Raw genomic sequence first — 6,618 nt, 5'->3', positions numbered from 1 at the left:
CAAGGAATACAGCCACCAGAACCGGGCCAGAAGGTTTCCTGAAGAGAAACACTGGAGTTCGAGAAAGTCGACGGCAGAGAAGAAGACTGTCCAACGTGAACCTGAGTGAGTTCGTTCCAGTTGCGCGTGTGTGAGCCAAGAAGCGCGGGACGTGTGAAGGGGGAGGGTGAAAGAGGACGATTTAGCTGCCAGGGCGATTCTAGCCACATCGCACGATCGTTGCATCGCCTTCCAGTGCGTTCCACACGTTTGGTCTCATTCACCACGTAAAAGCCCCGAAACCCTATTTACACACACACACGCGCACACGTATACACGGACCTATATAAATTTAGGGCTGACCGGCCACGGCCAGCGATCGCCCACGTCGTTTGAACTTAAAAGAAAAAAAACATAATCCGCACTCCAAACACCGTTCCACATTATATGTTGTCCCGTGTGTTGTCCTTTATATAGTATTTAGTATTAGCTTAAACCGTTTAACGTAACATCTTGGCCATTGAAAAAAAAAATATGTAAAAACACCAACACCTTTCACGAACCTAAATCTGCGAGCAGCTGTTCAGTTCCAGAAGATTAACCCTTAGTGGGTGACACGGGGGTCCCGTCAGTCCACCGTATTTGGTCGAGCGATTTTTGGAAAAATATTGTTTATTGTTTATGTCCCGGGGACCCTTAACAAGAGCTCTTGGTAGATTAAGTCTCCGTAGGGGCCCGAGTTAAATTAACTCCCGTAAAGCTGGATCCACTCACCTACATATATTCCATTACGTATGGGTGAGGGTATCCCTGTTGGTTGAACGAAATTTCAGCAGTTATTTCCGTGTTTGCCTTTGTGTCGAACGTTTTGGTGTTTCTTTTTGGTTAGTGATAATTTTGAGTAGATCTATTTATTAATGAGAAAAATGAAATTGTCAATTTATAATTATTAAAGCTTGGATATATATTGAAGCATGATGCAGTAAATTAAAATAGAGGGAGGATGCGTGGCGTAAGCCATGGATTAGGCCAGCCGTTACCGTTCCAGCAGAGGGTGGCCAAAATGAACGTTGTGTTTGGTCACAGGTAGGGCGGGCGCGCGAAGTGATAGCACCCAAGCTTCACCCACTTGATAGCCGTCTGTTTATGATTTTCTTTGTCTTTAGGTTGTTGTTAGTTTTGATGTCCCGAGAAGTAGTATGTCTCCTTTTTTTGTCTACATTTGGCGGGCAAGGGGAACTACCCAGCCCTGGGGTCGACAGCTAGCCGGCATTGCCCCTGGGAAACAAGCCAAGTGTAACAGCCGCAATGCAAAAAGCCCGAGCAGAGGCCGAGGCCCGCCAAGCAGTGGCGGAGGCAAGCGAGGCGCAGGAGACAAGCCAAGAGGATGCACCGCCGACGCCGTCGCCGTTCATGCGGGTGAAGGCAACGACTGACCAACAAGGGGCCGGCACAGGTCAGCCGGAGTCCCAAGAGCCGACGGCCCAGGAGGAGCGAGAGCCGAAGCCTCGGCCACAATGGCAGGGACTGGAGAGCGCGGTGTGCGGGCCCCACCCGTTGCCTGAAGGAGTCTCACCGTGAAGTAGCCTCTTAGCTGGATGAGCCTCGCGTGCGTGTCGCTACGGAAGGCATCCAGGTATCTGTCGGGAGGAGAACAATAGCCGTGTGCGGAGTTGAGAGGGCGGACGAGGCGGAGCCGAATCAGAACCCCGAGCGGTAGCACTGGCGGAGGCAAGCCTAGGAGTAGCCCCGAGGGGAGTTAAAGATAGGTTTACGACTACCCAGTGTGATAGCCCGTAAGGTAGAGTTAAGATACCACTAAATAAGTAATCAAACCCACCCAGTGCCTCTCTACTTGTCGTTGAGGCAACTTATACATTTTTTGCGGCGAAACCACCGATCACTGAGCCAGCCCAGTTGAATCATACGGAACAAAACGATTCGTTACAATTTATGCAATCGCTATGGAACAAAAGCCTGCCCCAGGATCTACGTACGACATTAAATGAGCTGACTTCGCAGTTGTCGGTGGTCCTTTAAGTTTCCAAGTTACGTGCTTTGGCAGCAAGCCAGATTAGAAATGCTCGCGTTTTGTGCTGGGAGCCAGGTCGCAAGCTTGAGCTATCGGCTGCCCTCTTGTTAGCCGAACTAGTTTCCACCATAGTTAAGGGAGTATCAGCTCCATGCCAAGTACATTGCTGGTCGGATTTCTCCATAGCCCTTTCCTGTATTCGGGAATCACCATTAAATTTAAATATATTTGTTTATAATCGAGTTCAGCGGATTCAGGAGCTCACCGCAGGAATGATTTGGCAGCACGTGCCCAAAAAGTTGAATCCGGCCGACATCATATCACGTGGTTCCACGTCCGCTGAACTAATGGATAGCAGCCTTTGGATTTCTGGACCATTTCTTGCGTCGTGAAAGCTCAGATTTGCCTGCAGGCTTGCAATTGCCGACTGATGTACCAGAAAATCGTCATGAAGCATTGGTTGCTTCAAATGAAAGCGATGTATCGTACGATTGAAAATTTCCAAACTCATTCGGATCCATGCAGCGCGTTTTTGCATATATATATCGATTCTACATTCTCAAGGACAAAGGCTCAGCGCGGTCGAAGGGTCAACTTACCGTAACATAAAAAATGGTACGCATTTGCTCATATGGGCCCTTAATTAGCAGCAATTCTCGGAAGAGATATGGGCCCTCAGCAGCAAACAGGATCTACCGCCAAAAGGCACGATGGCCTCACTGAATCCATTTCTGGATAGCTTTGGATTGCTTCGGGTTGGAGGCCGCCTCCAAAATTCCGAATTTGACTACGACGCGAAGCACCCGATCCTGCTTCCTAAGGGACATCTTGTCACTGTCTCAATTATCATATTTTTTCAACGATTGCTCGGATTGCTTCTGCAAAAATTCTGGCCTATTGGTGGACGTAAATATATTAAGGGCATCATTCGCAAATGCTTGCGTTTGAAGCCAGTGCTAAGGGAACATATCATGGGAAACTTGCCAGCGGATCGCGTAAGGACTAATCCGGCATTCCAAACATCGGTGTTGATTTTTGCGGACCGTCGTATTACAAGTCGGAGGTCAGAAGCAGGCCTCCTATCAAATGTTACATCTCTGTCTTCGTATGCTTTAGCACCAAGCAACTCATTTGGAAGTCGTTCGGGATTAGTCTACAGAATCCTTTCTGGCAGCATTAAGGCGTTTTATAAGCCTGCGTCTCAAACCTCGAATCATCTCGTCAGACAACGCCACAAATTTTGTAGGAGCAAAAAATTAGCTTTCGGAACTTCGGCAAAGGCTCCTCCTCACTGTTAAAGCAGCAAAATATCATTTTCATCGCATCGTCGGTACCTACAGTTTTACTCTTAATGAAATTCAGACCTTGGCTTTGTTAAATTGCCGACCGCTTTATGCATTTACAGAAAGTCTCGATGATCTGGATGTGCTCACGCCAAACCACTGTCTCAATGGAGCCCCGAAAGCTGCTTTCGACGATTCAGACGTGACGCATCTCCGGGTGAACCTACTTAATCGATGGCAGCGGCTGTGTCAAATGAAGCAAGCGTTCTGGAGAAAATAGAGTACGGCGTACCTCTCGATTCTTCAGGAGCGGAACAAGTGGCGGTCATCATCTCCAAACAACTAACATCGGAGCAGAGCCCAGCCGATTAGCTTCTTGCCAAATAGCACTAAGTATCGGGTATAATAATATTAATAATCTATGCCATGCGAATTAAAATAGCACGAAGACTGCAAACGATAGAACTTCCCTACCCAAATCCTTACCAATTGACTGTAAATGATTATCCGTAATTGTAATTATAGCTATAAAGAACATTTTCACAAAAAGGTTCACAAGAATCAAAATACAAAACGAGGGGGAAAATTGTGATTTGCTGCGGACACCGCAACTCTACATTTGTACCCGATACTTAATCAGTATGGCTCTCCTCCGGCAGACGCCGCTAATATTAAACGACACGACAAAGAGTGCGTGCGAGAGAGACAGAAAATCAGTCTGAGCGTTACGTCGGGCGCTAAAAAGCCACTGCAAATTGATTTGTTCCTTTTGGCTATAAAAATAATCTGATCTGATCCAGATTCAGCAGTCTGATAGATATGGTCATTATCTATGATTGTGCGATTTAGTTTTCTCGAATCTGCAATATTGTCGATGCAACAGATGTTCGTCCTTTGTGGTGGCGGAAGGTGGTGGGGCGAAATTTTGAGATATACCTTTTATAGTGAGATCTAACAGAAGTGTGGATAATAAATTTGGTTACTCTAGCCTTAATAGTCTCTGAGATTTGTGGATGCCTCAGATTTTCGTCCTTTGGGGCGAAAGGGGGTGTGTCGAAATTTTGATACAAAACGGTAAAGGTCCGATATCACAGGAGTGTGGATACCAAATTTGGTTGCTCTGGCTATTATAGGTTCTCAGATCCTTGAACTCATATTTTGCAATTGGCAAAACCGACCATGAAACCTCTGTGTTAGAGAGAGACAGAGCGAGAAAGAATAAAATTGTTTTCTTAATTCTGGCTATAATAATTATACGATCTGGTTTAGATTTTACACTCTAGAACATATAGTCATCTGCTACGATTCTGCGTTTTTAGTTTTCTCGTATCGTCGAAATTGTGGATGCCACAGATTTTCGCGCTTTGTGGAGGCGGAAGTGGGCGGTGCAAAGTTTTGAAATATACTTGTAGCAGTGACATATTACAGAAGTCCGGATATAAAACGTCGTTGCTCTAGCTCCTATAGTCTTTGAGCACTAGGCGCTGATAGGGACGGACAGAAAGACAGACAGGGCTCAATCGACTCGGCTATTGATGCTGATCAAGAATATATATACTTTATGGGGTCGGAAAAGATTCATTCTGGACGTTACACACATCCACTTTCACCACAAATCTAATATACCCCAATACTCATTTTGAGTATCGGGTATAAAAAACCATGCCACTTTCGGCCCCTTGCAGAATGTTCAAAAATAAACATATAGTACACATTCACTCATGTACCAAAAAAACCGTTCTCTTAATACATCACATAAAGTAGATAAGTTATGACTGTTCGGGTGTGAACAAAGATCTATAACCCATTAAAAGATACTACAACAAAACACAAGTGGAGGAAACATTTAACCATGCAGTCCTAAAATTACACTAAAGTAAGCATGCACTCAAATAAATAACCGCAGTAAAATGTATCCTTTGCGTTAGACTAACGATAATTATAAGGAATGTGCCGAAAAGAAACTGCACACTTTGTTTTTCTTATAACTTCGATGTTTTCGTTCCGATTTCAATTTTTATTTTTTTTTAATTTTAGAGAAAAACATTAACTTTCAATTTTGTTAAATAATTTAAAAAAATGTCTAGCCTCTTATTTTTGATCGAATTTTTTGCTTAACACCGCTCATTAAGTTCTGCACACACTCTTTGGTAATCCTACGGGTCGCACGCATCCAGTTTTTTTTCATATCTTCCATGTTTTCGGAGAGACTACCATCCTTCTTTAAATTTCTTTTAACTAATGCCCAATATCGCTCTATTGGCCGGAGCTCTGGGCAATTTGGTGCGTTCTCCTCTTTTGACACGAAATTGATGCCTTTTGAGTCAAGCAGCGCTAACGTTGAGCGGGCATAATGCGCGGACGCCAGATCTGGCCAAAATATTCTTGACACATTGTGTTTTTCATAAAAAGGTATAAGACGCTTTTTCAAACACTCCTTCATGTACACATCGGCGTTGATTGTCTCCTTTGTGAAAAAAGCACTGCTTCTTAGGCCACAGGTGCAAATGGTCTGCCATATTAGCACTTTCTCCCCAAATTTATCGACTTGAATTGTTGACACCGACTCGTCAACAGTTCCACCTTTAACTTTTGTATAAAACTGAGGGCCGGGTAAAGTTTTCGAGTCCAATTTGACATAAGTTTCGTCGTCCATAATAACGCATTGAACTGCATCATTGAGCAAGCGATCATAAAGCTTTCGCACTCTCGTTTTGCCGACTTCTACTTGTCGCAGACTTTTTTTCGGAACTTTTTGTTTTTGTATGTCTTTAAATTATGGCGTTGCTTTTTTTTTTAACCATACTCATACTTGTTCGCGCTTTTTTTGCCAATTCTCGAACGAACATCGTGTTATGTTTGTGGATTAAGGCTAATGCTTTTTTATCAATATTTTGATCCCTTGGACCCTTTTTTCTCCCAGTTTTTGGTAAATCTTTTAAAGAACATGTCTCTTCAAACTTAATTATAATATTTTAAACACTATTAACACTAACTTTGTAGCGTTTAGCTAATTGTCTGTAAGACACACCTTTTTCTGTGCAATAATTGTGCAAAATTTTTTTGCGAACTTGCTCTTTAAATCGAGGCATCCTTGAAACTGATAAGTGAATAGTGAAAAATGAACATGCAAACAAGGCAGAATTTCTCAAGCTTTCTAACGGTACATCGAACGGCATGATCGAAAGCTCGCACTGCGAGAAATTGACGATTGTAAGTGTGCAGTTTCTTTTCGGCACATTCCTTAGAATACAAAATTTTAACTCATGCCTTATTGTCAAATCACATACAAGGATCTGATTTTAAGAATAAAATTTAGTATGA

The sequence above is a fragment of the Drosophila persimilis genome, unplaced genomic scaffold, assembly GCF_003286085.1.
Source record: "Drosophila persimilis strain 14011-0111.01,24,50 unplaced genomic scaffold, DperRS2 tig00000631-arrow-arrow-pilon, whole genome shotgun sequence".
Taxonomy (NCBI): Eukaryota; Metazoa; Arthropoda; class Insecta; order Diptera; family Drosophilidae; genus Drosophila; species Drosophila persimilis.
The sequence above is the reverse complement of the archived record's forward strand: the minus strand, read 5'-3'. Positions refer to the sequence as shown.